This window comes from Lissotriton helveticus, chromosome 6, assembly GCF_964261635.1.
Source record: "Lissotriton helveticus chromosome 6, aLisHel1.1, whole genome shotgun sequence".
In the NCBI taxonomy this organism is placed as follows: Eukaryota; Metazoa; Chordata; class Amphibia; order Caudata; family Salamandridae; genus Lissotriton; species Lissotriton helveticus.
Window position 1 is genome coordinate 1921669198 of NC_136067.1, and position 20002 is coordinate 1921689199.

The following is a 20002-nucleotide window of genomic DNA, read 5'->3' on the forward strand; positions in this document are numbered from 1 at the left end:
AAATGGCGGAGCACGCATTCCGCGGGGGCGGGGCAGGCTAATAGATACATTTGACTCTGCAAGTGGAAATGGCAGTTGGTATCCCCCCATTCAGTCACATAGCGGCACCCACCACCGGGTCTGGGCGGTTACCTACCGCCGGGTCCGTGAGGTAACCTACCGCCGGGTCCGTACGGTGGGTGCCAATATGTGTATTGATGTTACCGTGGCATGGATGGCCATGGCCGGTTACCTACTGCCTGGTCCATGCGGTTACCTACCGCTGGGTCCGTGCGGTGGGTGCCAATATGTGTATTGATGTCACCGTGGCATGGATGGCCATGGCCGGTTACCTACTGCCTGGTCCGTGCGGTTACCTACCGCCGGGTCCGTGCGGTGGGTGCCAATATGTGTATTGATGTCACCGTGGCATGGATGGCCATGGCCGGTTACCTACCACAGGGTCCGGGCCGTGGGTAACCGCTCGGACCCTGCGGTAGGTAACCAGCCATGGTCGTCCATGCCACGGTGACATCAATACACATGTTGGCACCCACCGCATGGACCCGGCAGTAGGTAACCGCCCGGACCCGGCGGTGGGTAACCGCCCGGACCCTGTGGTAGGTAACTGGCCATGGCCATACATGCCACGGTGACATCAATACACATATTGGCACTCACCGCACGGACCCGGCTGTAGGTAACCGCTCGGACCCGGCGGTAGGTAACCGCCCGGACCCGGCGGTGGGTAACCGCCCGGACCCTGCGGTAGGTAACCGACCATGGCCATCCATGCCACGGTGAGATCAATACACATATTGGCACCCACCGCACGGACCCGGTGGTAGGTAACCGGCCATGGCCATCCATGCCACGGTGACATCAATACACATATTGGCACCCATCGCACGGACCCGGCGGTAGGTAACCGCCCGGACCCGGCGGTGGGTGCCGCTATGTGACTGAATGGGGGGATACCAACTGCCATTTCCACTTGCACAGTCAAATGTATCTGTTAGCCTGCCCCGCCCCTGCGGAATGCGTGCTCCGCCATTTCGATGCCAGTGAGTGATGATTTTCAAATGACGCACCATCTCGGTAGCGCGCACATGCGGTTGGTGGTGTGTGACCGTGATGGTCCTTGCGCATGCAGTCAATGGAAAGAGGTACCGCGGGACGCGTAAGCGATTTCTAAAAAAGCGGAAGCCGTGCACCGCCACAGCGGGGCCAGTCATTGGCTCATTTTTAATGAGGCAGCCCGGAAACACCAATTGCTGCAGACGTGTGTCACTGATTTCAGCTCAGGGCCCTATAAATATGTGAATTTGAGCTCCACACATCCACTGCTTCCAGCCACTGCTGCCTGCACCCATCACCTCTACCTGCTGCTGCTGCCCACTCCACCAACTCCTGCCTGCATCCATCACCTCTACCTGCTGCTGCTGCCCACTCCACCAACTGCTGCCTGCACCCATCATCTCTACCTGCTGCTGCTGCCCACTCCACCAACTCCTGCTGTTGTGCCAGTGTCCTGGACCTTGCCATGCCGAGAGTTGGACAGATCCGGTCCCATCCATTCAGTGCAGAGGAGCTGGAGGTCCTTGTGGACGGTGTGCTCCGCCACTATGAACGGCTCTACGGTGTCCCAGGACAGGTGGTAAGTGCAGTGGGGAACATGTTGGTGTGCATGAGGTGGTCCCTGACCCCTGGCCTCTGCAATCTGGGAGGTGTTCTGTGGGAGGCAGTGTGGGTATGCCCCAGCAGGCCCAGCACTCTGTGATGGGTTCCTGGTTCTGTCACTGACTGATTGACCTCTATGCTGCGAAGTGTTATCTTTGAGGGCTCACAACATGACATGTGTAGTCTTGCTGCTGTGCTGGGTCACAACCGATCACATCTATCTTGAGGGTGTGTACCTCACCTGCTTTCCATGATGGACTAATGCCATATCAACCTGCCTGTCCATACATTGTACTGTGCATGGCTGCTGACAGATACCTGTACCTTCTATCTGTGTGAACGGCCAACTGTTCACTGACTTGCCCCCTCTTGTCTCCCATTATGGTAGGTCATGCTGCATCATCGCAAGGCCGTGTGGAGGGCTATAGCACGTGATGTACGGGCAGTGGGAGTGTGCAACAGGCGACACACACACTGCCACAAGCGGTGGGACGATATCTCCAGACTCAGCAAGAATGTGGCGGAGATGACACTGGGGCTGATTCCAAGATCAGGCCGTCTTGCACGATGTACCATGACCCCTCTAATGCTAAGTATCATGGCTGTGACACATCCTGACCTGTCTGCATGGTTGAGAGGGGAGCAGCAGCAAACTAGAGGTAAGCACACTGAATGGGTCTGTGACTTGGGACTGCATGCATGTATTGCTGGTCAGACACAGTAGTGACATCCGTGGTGTATATGGTGTGCTGTTATTGCATGTTGGTGGCATTAGCGGAGTGAGAGTTAGCATCCATGTCAGCCGGCTGGACATACCAGTTGCATTGTAGTGCAGGGGCCCAGGACATGCCATTCAGGTCTGTGGTCCCATGCCATCACATGTGTGGTGGGCGCATGCACTTGCCCTGTATGTTTCATGTACATGTGTCACAGGGCCCACTAATTTTCTGACATGAGGATGTCTGGTAGGGGTGGTTCATGTGCAGAATGGGTGCTACATGTTGGTCAGCAGTCAAGGAAGTTTGGATTTTGTAATTTGCAGTACGTGAGTGTGGCACTTAGGTATACCTCTTTTCTCTCTCTTTCAGCTTTGGACGAGGTCACTGACCCACAAACGACGGAGCTTAGTGGTGGCAATGCATCCGGATCAGAGATCACACACACGCAGACTGAGACTGAAGAGAGCAGCCCCGGAGAGGGGGACAGAACTATCCTTGAGGACTCACATGTGGAGACCCCATCATCCTCATTTTCAGACAGCGGTGGTGAGTCAGCATTGTTGGTAGACACAGGGAGTGGACAATCTACACCTTCAATCGGTACACAGCACACTGGGCCCACACTGCCACCAACTGCAACAAGTACTGCTCGTGCTTTCCAGAGTAGGGGGACCAGAGTGGCCTTTTGTGCAGGCACCGCTGCTCCTGCCCCTGTGACACAAACTGCCCTTAGTGCTGAGGCGGTTGATCTGCTGCGACAGCTGTGTGTAGGCCAGACAAACATGATTAATGTATTCCTGGACCACGATAGGAAGTTGGGGCAGGTGGTAGCATTCATGGAGGGGATGCATGGCGATTTTGCTGGTCTCCACAGAACAGTATAGTCCTTATCCAACACAGTGTCTGCAGCCATTCAACAGTTACATGGACAAGGTTCTACTTCAGTTCCCCCATCCACACCACTTACTGTCTCAGGGGAGAGTGACATTTCTGAACAGGCCTCATTTTCAGGGTATTGCACTAGAAGCAGGCACAGGCAGCAAGGCAGGCAACGGAGCCCACAGACACCATCCCCTGGGAAAGGGAAATCTTTCACAGAACACAACATCAGCTACCCTGGAGATGACACACAGGATCCTCAAGGGGTGTTGGGGGACACTGATTCACAGGGCACACAGGCATCCCCCTCAAAAAGTACTCCCAAGGCAAAGGCAGATCTCATGGACAAGGCACACACCAAGGACAGGACACCACCCACGGACACAGCTCCTGCCAAGGAAAGGGCACCTCCCAAGGACAGGGACACTCCTAAGGACCAGGCCACTACAAAGGAATGGGCACCTCCCAAGGACAGGGCACCTCCCAAGGACAGGGACACTCCCAAGGACAGGGACACCTCAAAGGACAGGGCACCTCCCAAGGACAGGGCTCCTCCCAAGGACTGGGCACCTCCCAAGGACACGGCACCTCCCAAGGACAGGGACACTCCCAAGGACAGGGACACTGCAAACGACAGGGCACCTCCCAAGGACAGGGCATCTCCCAAGGAGAGAGCACCTCCCAAGGACAGGAACACTCCCAAGGACAGGGACACTACAAAGGACAGGGCACCTCCCATGGACAGGGACACTCCCAAGGACAGGGACACTACAAAGGACAGGGCACCTCACAAGGACAGGGCACCTCCCAAGGACAGGGACACTCCCAAGGACAGGGACACTACAAAGGACAGGGCACCTCCCAAGGACAGGGCCCCTCCCATGGGCAGGTACACTACAAAACACAGGGCACCTCCCAAGGACAGGGCACCTCCGAAGGACAGGGACACTCCCAAGGACCAGGCCCCTACAAGGGACAGGGCACCTTCAGTGGACAGGGTACCTCCCAGGGACAGAGCGCCGCCCATGGATAAGGCACATTCCAAATACAGGACACATCCTAAGGCCAAGGCGTCTCCCACTGACAAGGCACCTCCCAGGGAGCAGGCAGATCCCAGGGCCAAGGCGTCTCCCATGGACAGGACATCCACCAAGGACAGACAGCTATCACCCCTGCGTCCCCTGAAGCTGGTGTTGGTGAAGGAACGTAAACCACATGTGTCTGTGGTGGAGTCCCCCCATACCTCTACTCCCATCCACACCCCGGTGAAGCAGAGGAAGGAGTACACTGTTGTTGCATCCCCCATTACACATGATTTAGAGGGCAGAAGGCAGGCCCACAGCAAACGTTAAGCAGGGCCCAGCATGTCCCCAGAGAGCAGACCCCCACCAGCACATGATCCACCTTTGATGGGTGATGTTTCAGATGAGCCCGCACCACTTACCAGTCCAGTCATGTCCAGGGTGCCCTTACATATCCCAAAGAAACGGAAACACACACCGGTGACACCTGCCCACCCCAATGTCGCTCCAGTACAGCTGTCCCCAGCTCCCGGAGCCACCCTGCCTCCTGGCCCATACAGCCCTGTGGCTCATCATTTCAGTGGTCCTAGTGGATCAGCTGCAGTTCACTCTCATGTGTCAGATAGTGGCACTGATTATGTTGTTCGCTGTCATGCCTCATGTGGTAGCACGGTGTCAGTTGTGCCCTCTCCTGTTTCAGGTACTGCCACTGTGGGTGTCTGCCACTCTCATGTCTCAGATGCTGGCATGGTATTTGTTAGTCACTGTCCAGGGACATGCCTGCCAGTGTGTCAGGGTCTATCGCTCATGTGTCAGTCACTAGAGCTGTGGCTGTGTCTCACACTCCTGTATCCGGTCCTGCTAGTATGTCTGGGTCTATGGCTCATGTGTCAGTCACTAAAGCTGTGGCTGTGTCTCACACTCCTGTATCCGGTCCTGCCAGTGTGTCTGGGTTTATGGCTCATGTGTCAGTCACTAGAGCTGTGGCTCTTTCTCACACTCCTATATCAGGTCCTGCCAGTGTGTCTGGGTTTATGGCTCATGTGTCAGTCACTAGAGCTGTGGCTCTTTCTCACACTCCTATATCAGGTCCTGCCAGTGTGTCTGGGTCTATGGCTCATGTGTCAGTCACTAGAGCAGTGGCTGTGTCTCACACTCCTGTATCCGGTCCTGCCAGTGTGTCTGGGTCTATGGCTCATGTTTCAGTCACTAGAGCTGTGGCTGTTTCTCACACTCCTGTATCCGGTCCTGCCAGTGTGTCTGGGTCTATGGCTCATGTGTCAGTCACTAGAGCAGTGGCTGTGTCTCACACTCCTGTATCTGGTCCTGCCAGTGTGTCTGGGTCTATGGCTCATGTTTCAGTCACTAGAGCTGTGGCTGTTTCTCACACTCCTATATCAGGTCCTGCCAGTGTGTCTGGGTCTATGGCTCATGTGTCAGTCACTAGAGCAGTGGCTGTGTCTCACACTCCTGTATCTGGTCCTGCCAGTGTGTCTGGGTCTATGGCTCATGCGTCAGTCACTAGAGCTGTGGCTGTGTCTCACACTCCTGTATCCGGTCCTGCTAGTATGTCTGGGTCTATGGCTCATGTGTCAGTCACTAAAGCTGTGGCTGTGTCTCACACTCCTGTATCCGGTCCTGCCAGTGTGTCTGGGTCTATGGCTCATGTGTCAGTTACTAGAGTGGTGGCTGTGTCTCACACTCCTGTATCAGATCCTGCCACTATGTCCGAAGCTACGAGGTCCCACAGTCCACCTGATTCTGTGCTGTGAGGTGCAGTTCCCATCACTCAAATCTCATTGTACTTGATGTCTGGAATGTCCATTGCAACCACCCTTGCATTATTATTGTCCATGGAACTGTCCGCATGACACAAATCCTTGTGCTGCCTCAGATGTACCTGCTCTGTTGTGAACACTGCCCTGTTGCTGTTAGGATGCTGCATTGTGCCCTCTCATGTGCTGCCTCAGATGTACCTGCTCTGTTCTGTACCATGGACTGTTGATGCACTTTACCCCTCTCATGTGCTGCCTCAGATGTACCTGCTCTGTTCTGTACCATGGACTGTTGATGCTCTTTGCCCCTCTCATGTGCTGCCTCAGATGTACCTGCTCTGTTCTGTACCATGGACTGTTGATGCTTTTTGCCCCTCTCATGTGCTGCCTCAGATGTACCTGCTCTGTTCTGTACCATGGACTGTTGATGCTTTTTGCCCCTCTCATGTGCTGCCTCAGATGTACCTGCTCTGTTCTGTACCATGGACTGTTGATGCTTTTTGCCCCTCTCATGTGCTGCCTCAGTTGTACCTGCTCTGTTCTATTCAGTGTGCATGCTCCTGCCTACTCACAAAGTCAACCTCTGTGCTGTGCAATAAAGAAAGTTAATCCTGTGTTGTGGTTTATCTGTGTCATTGTCAGGAATATTGGGAGGTTTCCTCCTCAGAACTCCTTGTTGGCTACTACCCTCTCATTCAAAACTCAAAGAGTGAGTCATCCTTTAAGCTGGAGCGCTAGTTGGCACCGCAGAAACTCCAACATGGCTGCCAACATTCTGGCACTGCAACAGCTTACTGCTGTTTAGCGTTCTAGTCTTTTTTAGTAATTTCAGTCTGGTGAGGTGTGCTCCAACATTCCACTGCACACTTCACTGAGGAATCTACTTGAAGAGCACCTGAAAATCAAGCGTCGTGGAAGTTAGTCAGGGTAGAAGGGAATAGTCCGGGTTTAGCTCCGTCGGTAATTTCACAGGCTCTTAAAATAAGGTTAGTGTTGAAATAATAATATTCTTTCTGCAGTCCATAGAAAGTCTGGTAATAATTTCAATAACTAGTGACAGTTTATTTAACTTAAAAGAGGCAAGGAAAGGTTGTGTTCAAATTCAGTCTTGCCTAGCATTTAAAAACATTTCAATTCCTCTGGTGATGAATAATTGTTTCCGAGTTTAATTGACGCGGGCGTGACCGCGTCTGTTGGACTATTCTGGCACTCTAAAATAAAGAAATGTATAATTGAATTAAAGGCCTAATGTGAGCACATCTTTCTCCTGTGCTGCATTAGGCTCAGCTTCAGTAAAATGAAATAAAAAGATGAGCGCACATTTTCCTATGTGCCACTTTTGAGGAAAGGCAGAAGATTAATGGGCTTCTGACAAACACAGTTCATTTGTTCTGAGAACTGAGTTTGTCAACTTGTAAAAAGAAGAGATAGTGCATGCAATATTCACTTGGCATCGTGTTTAACTCTCAAAAGCTTCAGAAACAATTCAGCTCCTCACAGAATACTCGATGCTACTGGCATTCAGTAAAGAATATAAATAAGCACTTTGCAATCCCTGTTTTCTCACTTAAAGGTCAACCTAAATTAAACCATTACAGAGTCTTCTTTAAAATAAAACATTATTTAAAGACTGGTGAATTTTGGTTAATCAGGAGAGAAACGGAAGACTTGGCACAGCACCTCAGACTCCCCCTTTTAAGGTCTTCACTTCTACTTGTTTAGTGAGTATAAAAGAAGGAGGAAAATCCAAATTAGTAATTAGCAATTAAGAAAAGATGTATAAAACACACTTACCTTGTTTTCTCTCATGACTAGACTGAACAGAGATTGAAGCCGAATAACCTGTAAGGAAAATGAACAAGTGATTAGAGTGAAGGCTTCTTTTGGTAAAAAGCAAACTATTAAGAGAAGCAAGAAGAGAGGCAAGCTCCAAACTATTTTCTGGTAAGATAAGTTATTCATGTGTCTAAAATAAAGTAAGTTTAATGTAAGCAATAAGATTTACGTTAGTACATGTTTTTAGCCTGCGCCAGCAGAAGAAGAAGAAGAACGGACGAAGCTGAACAGGCACAGTTTTGGAGCAGTCTCTTCTCAATCCCAACCCCTTTTCCGCCCTTAGTACTTACCTGCGAAGGAGTATACGATATACCTTGCGGGGGGTTCTGAGAGGGGCATTGGGACTTAGCGGCATTCTGCTCCTGTGTGGTTTGTCTGTGAAAGAACAGCCTTTGACCCTTGACAGTCATTCCTGGTTGTCTCCTTGCATTGTTGATATATTGCTGCTGTCGTACATGCTGTGTCTGCCACTTTCACATGACCATTGCCCTGCACTATTTCCTTTTGTTTGGCAGGGGTGACAGTCATTACAATATGGCTGTGGGCTGTGTAAGGGTGGGGGAGGCACTCTGAGGCTTATTTTGGAACAACAGTGGCTTCCCATACACTGCAGGTTATGTGGATGTTTTTCATATGGTGCAGGTGTCACAGTCATGATTTGTGGCTACCCAGTAGGTTGTTTAGTCTCAACTTTGTCAGTCAACATGTCAGGGCTCATCGTGTGTGTGTTGGTTGTTGATGTGTGTGCAGCAGGGTTGTTTTTTGTGGCGTGTGGTGTATGGGCCCCTGTCTGTTAGTGGGGTAGGTGTGGGGTTGGCCTGAGGGTGGGCCAGCATGTCTCCTTATGTGTGCTATGTCTTTGTGTGTTGGTGCGTGTATGTGGGCCTGGGAGCTGTGTGGCCTAGCCATTCCTGCCTGCCTGCCTAGTTGATTGTGGGTATGATTTCCGTAGTCTACTCCGCTACGTTGAGTTGTCCGTGGTGTGGCTGTTTGTTCGCGGTGCGTGTTCAGGGTGCGTGGGGTCAGTTGTGCCCAGGAGGTTTTGCTGGGGGTGCATGTATGTGTGTTCCTGTCCAGACCTAGAGTTCTGTTGTGGGCAGGGGCTTCGACACGTGCGTTGTGTGTGTGTTGTGTGTTTGCGTACCTGCGTCATCGGCGGCGACGGTCCATGACTTGCTGGTGGTGGAGCACGAAGAGTACCGGGAATGCGAGTAGAGCTGTGTCCATGACGGTGGTCTGCCTGTGGTGGGTCTCTCTGCAATGTTTTGCCTCTCAGCTGTGGTGGTTCCGCCGTCGGGCTGGTGGTTTTTCCGCAGCGATTTGCTTTGTGGTTTCCGCCATGGTGATTGTGAGGATGGTAGAGACGTCATTCCGTATGGCGGTGTCTCTGGATTGGTTACGTCCGCCGCGGGGTCGGGTGTGTTTCCGCGGCGGAACACCTACTTCAGCGGCATACGGTAATTTGCTTTCCATCCTATTATGGCGGCCGGACTATCCGCGGCTTCAGGACTGTAAAAAGCATTTTCCGCATACTCCAGGCTGGTGGTCGTCCTTCCGTCCGCCATCGTAATCGACCTCTTACTTTTTTGTTTGTATTTAAATTTGTAACAAACTTGGTTATGTTATGCTTTGAATTAATGTTATTGATTTTTAGACTGTGAAATGAAGATAAATATTAAACTTTTTTAATGTAAGTGCATCATTAAATAAAAAATATATTTAGAATTAATTATATTTATATTATTGCTAGATAGATAGATAGATAGATATATAGATAGATAGATAGATAGATAGATAGATAGATAGATATTTTACTTTAGAATGTATTCACTTGATTTTATAATATTTGCTATGGGCTGTTAGTCTTATAGCTTCCTTCCATTGTTCGATATAGCAGTACGTTGCTGATCAGTGGTTGGCCATGTGTGGTGCTTGACTCACTCTAAGCCTGGGCTTGAATACATTTAAGCCAGTTTTGAAACATCTGGGACTATAGTAGAATGTGTCTGTGTTCCGCATCATCCAGTATCAGGCCCTTTTTTGGTAAATTTGTTTTATTGTTTGTGCACAGAGATAATTGTTACAGGTTTACAGATCCTTGTAAATCTAGGAATGCAACAAACCCATTGGTGTTGTGTGGGAACACACACCACAATGCCCATGGAACACCTCCCTGACGCAGTGTAAGACAACGCAGTGACTTGCACAGGGTTGCCTTACACGATATATATCTACAAGGCCATAAAATCCACGCAAAGTGGCTTTACGTTGGCTTGTAGATATGGGTCTCCAATCTGCCCAACCAAAGCGTATTAAAAAGTGGCGCTCCAGCAGCACAAGGGACTTGCAAATCAGCCCCTTACGGTTTTTTTTCACTACAAAGAAAAGATTTTCCTCTGTGAAAAACCCCTTTCCATAAATCGGCACCAAATCTTTGGGTGTTCCCTTACCAATCCCACAATGGAAAGGGATTTACTTCTGCCACTGACAGGAGTAGACTGCCAACCTGTTTCAGCTTGTAAAGGGAATCAGAGAGGGGTTTGTTGAGCACCGTCAAACATGTAAGGTTGTGAGTTTTGAGAAACTCACAGGACCATTGTGCCCACTAACACCTACTCACCGCCCCATCAACATACCTGTTTCTAGTCTTACTAACACAAATATCTATGTGTGAGTAAAAATATATATGTGTGAAAAACTAACTGCTATGTTTTCAAAAAGCTGATTGGGACTCAGAAATAAGGCTATTCAAGTGTGTTATGTTATGTTATGTTATGTTATTAGACATTTATATTGCACACGGATACTCGAGAGTGTCCCGGCGCGGAGGTGAACCATAACAGCAAGCAGCATATTTAGATGGGTTGGTTAAAAAGGAAGGTCTTCAGCTGTTTCTTAAATAGCGTGGTGTCTTGGATGTTGCGCAGCTCCAGAGGGAGGGAATTCCAGGCCTCCGCAGCCTTAACAGAGAGGGAGCTACCCCCTAGCCGAACCCTGCAAAAGCGGGGAACGGTGGTCAGGCGCAGAGTGGTAGAGCGGAGGTTTCTACGAGGCATGTAGAAGGAAAAGCACCTCTGGAGGTAAACCGGGCCAAGACCATGCAGGGCTCTGTGAGCCAGTGTAAGAGCCTTAAACTGGATACGGTGGACAACAGGCAGCCAGTGCAAGTCTCGTAAATGCTGCTTCATGCTTGCGCGCCCAGGGATTTGCAGCAGAACCCTGGCCGCCACATTCTGAATTACTTGCACTTTCTTTGACTGGTATCCCGGGAGTCCAACGTACAAGCCATTGGCATAGTCAATACGGGACAAGATAAGTGCCCGAGTGACCATTTCCCTGGAAGATCGAGGTAACAAGGGGAAGAACTTTCTGAGAGATTTTAGGATACCGAAGCATACCCCTGCCAGTCGCTTTATTTGAGCAGTAAATCTAAGATCTTCCTCAAACCAGATCCCCAGATTTTTAGCAGGATTGCCAGATGACAGAGGCTGGGGGTACTCTGGGGGCCACAAAGTCTCTTTAAAGAACGGAGGAAAAGGGCTGTAGAGGAGAACCTCCGACTTACCCTCATTGCACTTCAGCTGTGCCCGGGCCAGACAACCAAAGACCGCTGCAAGGTAGCGCTGGGCTGCTGAAGGAGATATTTCACCTTCCTTCCAGGTAAAGAGGAGCTGAGTGTCATCCGCATATGCGATGACTTTTGCACCCAGCTCCTCTGCGAGGAAGATCAGGGGGGTATTATAAACGTTAAAAAGCATGGGGCTCAAAGTCGAGCCCTGTGGAACTCCAGCAGCCACTATCCGGGGGGTGGAGGAAAAAGGAGGCATCCAGACCTGCTGGGTGCAATCTACCAGGAAGGATTCAAGCCACTTCCAGGCCTGCCCAGACACGCCAATGTGAGAGAGTCTAGAAAGGAGTAGTTGGTGAGGGACCGTATCGAAAGCGGCAGAGAGGTCCAATAAAATCAGGGCCGCTCTGCCGCCCCCATCCAAACACTCCCTTATGGCTTCTGATATTTCCACAAGAGCAGTCTCGGTGCTATAGGAGGCTCTAAATCCGGATTGAGCAGGATGGAGAGCACCTGATGACTCAACAAAAGTGGATAGCTGCCTAAAAACTGCTTTCTCACATATCTTGCCCACCGCCGGAAGAAGAGAAATGGGGCGATAGCTGGTAGGTATGTTTGGATCTAAGGAGGGCTTTTTCAGAAGTGGTATAAGTTTAGCCTCCTTCCAAACCCTTGGGAACAATGCCGGTCTGAAGTGATAGATTTATAATAGTATTCACCTCCGGATTAACTACCTCAGCAACCTCAGCAAGCAGCCTAGCAAAACACGGATCAGAGGGAGATCCGGATTTGAGAGATTAGAGGATAGATAAAGAGTCCTTCAGAGTAATCGGCAGAAAAGCCGTCAGTGAGGGAGCGGGCAGAGGGGGAACTGGTGGACTTGGGGTGTGGGCGACAGCCTGCCCAATACAGTCCGGCCCTAGAGAATCCTGTATAGCCTGGATTTTGTCAATAAAAAAGCCTGACAGTTTCTCACACCATTCTGCCGAAACAGGCAGGTCCATCCGCTCTGACTAGGATTGAGAAAACTCTGTACGATGGAAAATATTTCCTTTGAGTTGGTTCTGGAGCCGGCAATGCACTCAGCGAAAAAAAGACTTTTGGCCTCCTTAATAGCTCCGTAATACTCCCTCTGGGCCTTTCTGAGTGCAACTTTCGCCAATGAGCAATAATTTGACCTCCAACAGCGTTCAAGTTTTTTGCAGGAGTGGTTTAATGCTCTAAGGTTGCTGGAGTACCAAGGTTTGGACGGCGCAATTCTAACGCGCCTGTCGGGGAGGGGAGGGGTAACAAACTCTACAGCCTGGGCGATCCAGTTAGTGAAATTCATTATGGCTCCCTCCAGTATCGCATTGGCAGAATGCCGGGAATTAGACAGGACCCTGCCGAAGACGGAAGCGTCAATCCTCTGAGAGGGTCTGCTTTGAGGGGACTTTATAAAAAGCACAGGTTTGGCAATGGACCAGTAGAACTGAATCAGGAAATGATCAGACCAGGGTATTTGAAGAGGATGGATTCCAGACAGGGGAAAGTTAGAGCACACCAGATCAAGGATATGCCCCCCAATATGTGTGGGGAAGTTAGTCCATTTGGTAAATTGTGCCATTTTCAGGGAGTCTGACAGTTCAATCCTATCGGCCCCAGACGGGCAGTCAAAATGTATATTAAAATTCCCCAGTAATAGAAAGCTGGAGAAGCGTAAAGCCCTAGGGACAATGATCTCATCAAGAGCTTTCAAGAACGCTCCAGAGGAGCCCGGGGGCCTATAGACAAGTGTCCCCTCGAGAGTGAAATGTGGGGTGAGGAAGATAGAAAAATCCAAAAATTCACCCCCTTCAATTCCTAGGGAGACATCGTGGACCAGAGTCCAGGAGTCTCTATACACCACTGCTAGGCCTCCACCCATGCCCGACTTCCTATCTACCCTGGTGATTTTAAACCCTCTGGGGATAGCCAATTCTACCATTGGGGCAGAAGATTCATTGAACCATGTTTCAGTTAAAAACAGGAGATCATATTGGTCCTCGGAAAGGAGTTCATAAACATCTGGGGCATGCTTAACCAGAGAGCGAGAGTTGATAAGAGCCACCCGAATACAAACCCCCTCCCCAGCTATTACCGAGGGGGTAGTCTGGGGGACCGGGGCATCTGAGGAGGTGTTGAAGCTAAATTGACACTTACTACACTTCCTAGTCAAACTATCGAGGACTTTCCACTGGCAGACTCACTCATCCTTGAATTTATTGAGGCCCATTAAAACGTCCTTGTTTTAGCGATTAGGTGCTTTCAGAGTCTTTTGGGGGGGACGGGCATAGTGGCTGGCGCTGGTCGCGTCCTTGGCGCGGACGGGCGCAGACGGGCTTGCCTTGGGCGTGCCGCGGCGCGTCCGCCGCACACCCTCGTAGGCATGCGCCTTAAATAAACAGTCCCCTCCCCCAGCTAGAGTGCCAACTCCAGCCCAGGACCGGGAACCGGAAGTGAGGAAAACGTGCACTGCCCTCTGCACAAACGGCACCAAAAAGCCGCGGCAGAACGGGGCGTGCAGGTGAGCACAAAGATAAAACAATACAGAGTTAAAATGTCATAGAAACACGTTTTTCCTTTTTAAAAGTAATAAGCTGACCGGAGCACCAAACGGATAGCAGGAGCTGCCACTCTGCACAAACGGCACCAAAAAACCGCGGCAGAACGGGGCGTGCAGGTGAGCACAAAGATAAAACAATACAGAGTTAAAATGTCATAGAAACACGTTTTTCCTTTTTAAAAGTAATAAGCTGACCGGAGCACCAAACGGATAGCAGGAGCTGCCACTATCCTGCTAAGTGTGTTAGTCTGACTTAGGTACGAAAACATTGTTGAGCTTGGGAAGGGGCTAAAGCAGGAGCAGCTGGAACAGGTAAGAGCGGTGGGTGGGGTGGGTAGGAAATCAACAGACGATGGGATAGGTAAAATTAAATGCAAAAATAAATAAATAAATCCGGTATTTGTAAAGCGCGAACTACTCACCCTTACAGGTCTCAAGGCGCTGGGGATCATCGTGGAAATTAAGTGAGCTATTGCCCAGAGTCACATGGTGCTGAGCTGTTCTGCCACTGGAGCCGGGGATCGAACCGTGAGCCCTGTACTGCGAAGTCAGCTGCCCTGGCTGCTGCACCACACCTCACCAAAATTAAATAAAAAAATTAATTAAACCATTTACCTTGCACTCGCTGCATCGCCGACTCGGCGATGCAGCAAGGGCAAGATAAGTGGTTTTATTTCTTTTTTTATTTAATTTTACCTACCCCATCCCCTGTCAACTTGCCCCTACCTCAACCCGCCCTACCCCACCACTCTTACCTGTCCTACCACGCCTGGACTAAAGTAGGGCTGCGAGTAGCTCTGAGGTGGCAGGCCTCAAAACCATCTTCCTGTCAGGCCATGTAAAAATCATCTGGCAAATACTGGCTAAGCATTAGGGTTGTGTGGGCATATGGCAATGGGGGAGGTAAGGATGTTGCTGTCTAATTAGGGCTACCCCTGCCTCTGTGTTGCAGCTGGTAGAAAGTGAGCTATTTTGTGAAAAAACCAAAGAAATGTTATTACACTTCTCATAATATCACTTTGCCACTCAGCACCCCACAACCTTCCACTTTCCCAACTGCTCATTCCCGCTCTTGTTGCGTACTGAACCCAGTTACCTGTGGTTTCGTAAGCTTCTTAAAACCTTCCTCTTCCCCCCAGGCCCCTAACTCAGCATTCCCTCCCCAGTAATCGCTGCTCTATAGCGCTGGGACGCCTCCGGGTAACCACGCGCTTTACAAATTTATTTCCATTCCATTCCTTATGCTTCCCATCTTCTGCTCATCCCATAATCTCTTAAAGCCCATAGGCCTTATTTATGAGTCCCTGCGACACTTAAAACGCTGGTGCATCACTTTTTGAGATGCACTGGCAGCGTAAAAAATGCACGATGTTGTGCCATATTTACAAAGTGACACATCTAGGCAAATGCGTCACTTTGTAAACCCTGCACCACATTACCTGTACCAGGTATAGTGTATGCAGGGTGGGCGTTCTCTTGCAAAAAGCATCTTAGAAGTGGCACATTGAAATCTGTGAGATTTCAGTGCACTACTTCTAGGACGCCATTTCATCTATATCGTACGGCTGCTGTGAGGCAGGTGTAAGACTTACGCTGTGCTATATTCATAGCCCTCCCCCTCCATTGCTGAAGTTGCGTCACGCTTCCGACACAACTCCAGCAATGCGTCAGTTTTGCGCCAACTGATACGTCAGTAATACTGACGTATCTGTCATTCCTTGCGACATGATGCGTGATACAGTAAATATGACGCATCCATCATGTCGCAAGAAGGGCGCAGTGAAAACTGCTGCATCGCTGTTCTTTACGCGCGATGCGACAGTTTTCATAAATAAGGTCCCAGATTTACTAAACTTCACACAAACTGTACTGAAATCTGCAGCGCTGCGTTGTGTGAACAGAAAAAGATCGCAACTCCATATTTACAAGGAATGTATGCCAAAAAAAATGATCGATGCTAAGCATTGAGCTTTGGTGCAAACCCAAGCCAATGTTTCTTTGTGTGAAATGTGTCCTCGACGCACAGCCACCAGTCCAAATGTCAAGACAATGGCCACCGTTGAAGGGTATGTTGCACAAAATGTGTAATTTTACAGAAATTAAACGTTATGCACGAGAACATCATGCTATATTCTGCTTGCACCTTCTTTGCTTCTTTCTACTGACTCACCTCCTTACCTGCCTACCGCTAAAGTTGACCTTTTAACGGGAATAAGTAAGGTGCTTTCATCCTGGTACCTCTTATAAACTGTTGCCCTGGACACTACTGAGTGAGGCATAAATTGCACAGCTAGAGAATATTTGGGGAGTGTGATTGGTTAAGTCGATTTTGTAGATGTCTTCCACCCCCTACCTCCATCCTCCAATGTTTAACTTGTTTTAAACTCTGGACCCCTCAATGTATTGTCATAGTCATTCGATTAGGTAACAGAAAATGAAGTGCCTCCCACCCACAGAAAATGTGTCTGGTAGGTGTGAGATTCAAACCACCTGACCTGTGATGTAACTGCCCCTCTGCCAGCCTTTAGAGGGGCTACCTCTCAGATGTAGAAAGGTTTGTGCTAATCAAGAGACCCCACCTAACTGCCAGCCCCTGCAGCCTTGATAGAACCTTTAAATACAACTTACTAGTGCGCTTTTGCCGTTTCATAGCGCTGTAAATAACAAGTAACCATTGCCCATTGTAATTGTTCTTATCGACCTCAGAATCATGAATGGCTGAGTCTTCCCAACCTCTATGTTTACTTATTGAGGACCACAGCGGACAAACAAATCTCAGAAAGCATTTACAGCCTGATTCATCAACGGGCCGTTTTGCGAGCCCCTAATAGCGATTCATAGCGAATCGCTATTGAGGACTCGCAAAACGGTATTCATGTAGGAATTGCTAAATAAATAGCGATTCCTACACATTCCTTATTTGCGAGTAACAATTTGCTACTCGCAAATAAGGAATAACTCCCCATTCATTCCTATGGGCCAAAAGGCCCATAGGAATGAATGGGGAGTATCCCTTATTTGCGAGTAGCAATTTGCTACTCGCAAATAAGATAGCGATTTTAAGGGTGCCAGGGGTGTCCAAAGGACACCCTGTAGCACCCCTTAAATGCACATTTGAACAGGTGTTGTGCACACACATGTCCAAAGGACATGTGTGTGTGTAACATGCAAAAGAAAAAAATGCACTAAAGTGCTTTTTACACTATTTTCGCAATTTACCACCAAGTCAGACTTGGTGGTAAATTGAGACCAAATATTGCGATTTCGCTATTTCTAATTGGTTGATGAATTGCATTTAAGGAATCTCTATTAGAGATTCCTTAAATCCAATTCCTCGCAAATATGCGATTTCGGTAATAGAGATTTTTGCATTTGGGATGATGAATCCCAAATGCAAAAATCGCACTCGCAAAGGGCCAGATTCTCAGAATCTGGCCCTTTGCGATTTTTGCATTTGGGATTCATTTGCGACCGCAAATCAGCTTGATGAATCAGGCTGTTAGCGTGTAAACCAGCCGTGACCAGCTACTGGTCGTGTGTGAGGGGCACTTTATCGATGGGGGCTCTTCCTGTAGGATTTTGTGCTCTCGTCCCATTGGCTTCTATAAACAGCAGTCTGTGCCATTGCCCCCTATCCCCAGAGCGCAGCAAACATGCCCTTCTCTCGACCCATCTTTGATCGCCACAGACCCGTCTCTGTTTTTTATTTAACCTTACATTTTGTTTCCCTTTCAGGTTTTTTCCCGCATATATCCTTTCCACAACCCTTTCTTCGCCCTTTCGCATTGCTTTCTTTGTGGGGTACTTAGCATACAAGCTCCAGGGACAGTGCAACAACAATCTTATTTCAAAGAGTTGAAGAGTGCGAGAGAGAATAGGCCGCTCGCGCTGCCCGGCATCCGTGACTTGCTGATGGCGGCGGGCTCTCCACAAAAGTCGAGGCGCACAATGCCTCTGAATCTCGGATGAAAAGTGCTCGGCCTCCATTGAATGCAGGCTGCCTTCATCCCGAGGTATTGTGTGCTGGAGAAAACACACTCCTTCCTGCGCGCGCGCCCGCGCGCATCCGCTCCCCTCCGCATTCCAAGCATCTGCAGCGTGCACGCCCGGCCCCTCCATCCTTCACTTAATGTGCTTCGACGGCGCTCTTTGCTTTCTGACAAAAGAGCCCGACTGCGGAGGTTGACGGGATTTTAAAAGGAATTTACCTCTCTGCAGCGCGTGTTCGTGCAGAGACGAAAACAGTCAAAGCGTTCTGCAGAAGTTTTGTGTTTGTTCACAGAAAAACCTATCTGCCATTACGTGTAAAGTGGTTCTTAGTACCAGCCGAGCTGGTTCCTGAACACTGCTCAGTTACAAATAATGTCATGACACAGAAGGGAGGTAAAGGGGCCCCAGACACAGGGTGGAAAAGTGAAAGAAAGTTACACTGATGGCAAAAAACATGGAAAGTAAATACAAAGGCGATGTATTTGGCACTTGTTATAGTCAGGAGCACAACTTTCTGTTGTATTGTGCAGGAATGTAGCATGTAGCATCCAGGAGGCTGGACTTGGCCAAGTGAGTAAGGTTTAAAATTAAAGCGGTCTGACAGAGAACGATGAGGGCAAAAAGAGGAGCTATGATGGCAAGAGAGCTGGGAAGTATTTACCTTATTAGAAAAGTATTTACATTATCTGGAGACAAGCCATGCAGATATTGTTCCTCAGAGTCTTGGTTGTGAAGAAGTTCCGAACAAGGTTGTCAGCTTCTTGAAGATGAATCATGCAGCTGAGACAGAACAGTCAAGACCAGGTGTTTCACACCAGTCGATTGCAAGCTACTTGTAGCTTGCTGACACCTTCAGAGTAGCTCGCAGCCTTGAGTTGATTTTTAAATAAAACGGGATATAGTTGAGAGACAACAAAACAGAGTACACATGAGACAATTAGCACATTCAAGCTCACTGCTTCTTCAAGACCCCTCTTGGACACTTATTTGTCCTTTGCGACACCGTGTCTCTCAAGAATTGCCTACAATGACCCGATACGTGATTTTGCCCTGAGGAAGCCTGCAACAAGGCGAAACGTGTTGGCTGCGCTTATCTGTATTCCGTGAAGAAGAATTTGATCAAAGAGTAACAAAAACAAGCAACGGACCTACCCACTTATTGCCTCTTGGTGTTCCATGTGCTAATTCTCTCATGTATACTCTGTTTCGTTGCCTCAGTACCATATTCAACATGACAAATTGATGTCTGGTCATTAGATGCCGGCAACATTTGCTTAAGACCCAAGAAACACTTCCGTTAGTGCAGCAAGGCATCTCCATGCTGCCAATATTTGTTTAAAATTTAAATAAAGCTGGGTCAATAAGTGTTACATTTTCTTTTTAAAATAAAGGAAGCCTGTGTGTTGGAACTGGTGGGCTTTAGTTGGCAATGGTATACACCTTTGACCAAATAGGGACCCTTGCTTCTAAGTCATGGAAAGGGAATTACACTCCTGGATAACCCCTGCTCACCCACTTGGTAGCTTGGCATGAGCAGACAGGCTTATCTCAGAGGCAGTGTGTTAAGCATGTGTGAACACATACAGTAATACAGTGAAAACACTACAGATGAACACCACTGTGCTGTGGAGTCTAACCATTTCTGCCAAGAGCTTTCGGTTTCAAACTTCATCTAAGTAGCTTTACCTGCTCCAAGTTTTTGGTGCGAAGTTTGAGACTACAATAGGAAGAAGGGTCTCATGCAGCCCTTCTTGGATGGATCTTCCAGCCTTGCCCATTGAATACCTAGGATCTCCAGCAAGTTCTAAATCCAAAGGCAAAACGTTTGATTGTGAAAAACTATAAACTTTAATCCAGCAATGGTCACTATCACGTCAGCTGCAAAGGGCATCTAGGTTTCAGTCTACTGCACGTTAGTTAACAGCAGTGGATTTTTGATTTCCTATGGTTTTGAAGGTTTTTGTTTTATG

General features: G+C 49.0%; 1 long non-coding RNA gene across 2 annotated transcripts in view; it reads left to right on the forward strand.

The window, feature by feature from the left end:
• The first annotated feature begins 6932 nt into the window (after positions 1 to 6932).
• Positions 6933 to 20002, forward strand: part of LOC144761958 (uncharacterized) — a 31298-nt gene continuing 18228 nt past the window's right edge. For both annotated transcript variants that reach the window (XR_013595977.1, XR_013595978.1), the window contains exons 1-3: positions 6933 to 7040; positions 7707 to 7775; positions 7870 to 7998. This is a non-coding gene — a long non-coding RNA (uncharacterized LOC144761958). The remainder of the gene's footprint in view (positions 7041 to 7706; positions 7776 to 7869; positions 7999 to 20002) is intronic.